This window comes from Arachis duranensis, chromosome 1, assembly GCF_000817695.3.
Source record: "Arachis duranensis cultivar V14167 chromosome 1, aradu.V14167.gnm2.J7QH, whole genome shotgun sequence".
NCBI classification, from domain to species: Eukaryota; Viridiplantae; Streptophyta; class Magnoliopsida; order Fabales; family Fabaceae; genus Arachis; species Arachis duranensis.
In genome coordinates, this window is record NC_029772.3 from 73,917,746 (window position 1) to 73,919,627 (window position 1,882).

At 31.2% G+C, this 1,882-nt stretch overlaps 1 non-coding gene across 1 annotated transcript; it reads right to left on the bottom strand.

Annotated features, from left to right (window-relative positions):
- Positions 1–1,445: 1,445 nt before the first annotated feature.
- On the bottom strand, positions 1,446–1,553 carry LOC127742907 (small nucleolar RNA R71). The gene has a single exon (XR_008004262.1). It is a non-coding gene; the product is annotated as a small nucleolar RNA R71 (small nucleolar RNA).
- Positions 1,554–1,882: the final 329 nt, after the last annotated feature.

Sequence of the window (1,882 nt, forward strand, 5' to 3'; positions counted from 1 at the left end):
CATCATTCAAAATTCAAAAATAAAAAATATCTTTTCCTTTTTTCTCTCATAAATTTCGAAAATTTGAGTTGACTTAGTCAAAAAATTTTTAAAACTTAGCTATTTCTGATAAGTCAAGTCAAATTTTCAAATTTAAAAATCTTATCTTTTCAAAATCTTTTTCAAAAATCAAATCTTTTTCATTTTTTATTATTTTTGAAATTTTTAAAATTTTCAAAATCTTTTTCTTATCTTTATTTCAAAATTTTGAAAACTTTACTAACAATTAATGTGATTGATTCAAAAATTTGAAGTTTGTTACTTTCTTGTTAAGAAAGGTTCAATCTGTCAATTCTAGAATCATATCTTATAGTTTTTTGTTAGTCAAGTAATCAAATTATAATATTAAAAATCAAATCTTTTTCAAAATATCTTTTCCATCATATCTTTTTATCTTTTTCAAAAAATTTGATTTCAAAATATCTTTTCTAACTTTTTATCTTTTCAAAATTGATTTTCAAATCTTTTTCAACTAACTAATTGACTTTTTATTTGTTTCTTATCTTTTTCAAAACCACCTAACTACTTTTCCCTCTCTAATTTTCAAAAATCATATCTTTCTTTTTCAAAATTATTTTAATTAATTAATTATTTCAAAATTTAATTTTAATTTTATTTCTTCTCTTAATTTTCGAAAATCACTAACCCTTTTTCAAAATTAATTTTCGAATTCTCTCTCCCTCATCTTCTTCTATTTATTTATTTATTTACTAACACTTATCTTCATCTCAAGAATCTGAACCTATTTTCACCCTTGTGTTTGGATTCTTACTTTTTCCTTCTTCTATTCCGTTCTTCTTCTACCAACATAAAGGAATCTCTCTACTGTGGTAAAGAGGATCCCTATTATTATTTTCTGTTTCCTTCTTTTTCATATGAGCAGGAGCAAGGACAAGAACATTCTTGTTGAAGCAGATCCTGAACCTGAAAGGACTATGAAGAGGAAACTAAGAGAAGCTAAATTACAACAATCCAGAGACAACCTTACAGAAATTTTTGAAAAAGAAGAGGAGATGGCAGCCGAAAATAATAATGCAAGGAGGATGCTTGGTGACTATACTACACCTACTTTCAAATTTGATGGAAGAAGCATCTCAATCCCTACCATTAGAGCAAACAATTTTGAGCTGAAACCTCAACTAGTTGCTTTACTACAACAGAACTGCAAGTTCCATGGACTTCCATCAGAAGATCCCTACCAGTTTTTAACTAAGTTCTTGCAGATCTGTGAGACTGTTAAGACTAATGGAGTAGATCCTGAAGTCTACAGGCTCATTCTTTTCCCTTTTGCTGTAAGAGACAGAGCTAGAATATAGTTGGATTCACAATCTAAAGATAGCCTGGACTCCTGGGATAAGCTGGTCGCGACCTTCTTGGCTAAGTTCTTTCCTCCTCAAAAGCGGAGCAAGCTTAGAGTGGATGTTCAGACTTTCAAACAAAAAGATGGTGAATCCCTCTATGAAGCTTGGGAAAGATACAAGCTGATGACCAAAAGGTGTCCTTCTGACATGCTTTTAGAATGGACCATTCTGGATATATTCTATTATGTCTATCTGAGTTCTCTAAGATGTCATTGGACTATTCTGCAGGTGGATCCATTCACCTAAAGAAAATGCCTGCAGAAGCTCAAGAACTCATTGACATGGTTGCAAATAACCAATTCATGTATACTTCTGAGAGGAATTTCGTGAACAATGGGATGCCTCAAAAGAAGGGAGTTCTTGAACTTGATGCTCTGAATGCCATATTGCCTCAGAACAAAATGTTGACTCAGCAAGTTAACATGATTTCTCAAAGTCTGAATGGATGGCAAAATGCATCCAACAGTACTAAAGAGGCATCG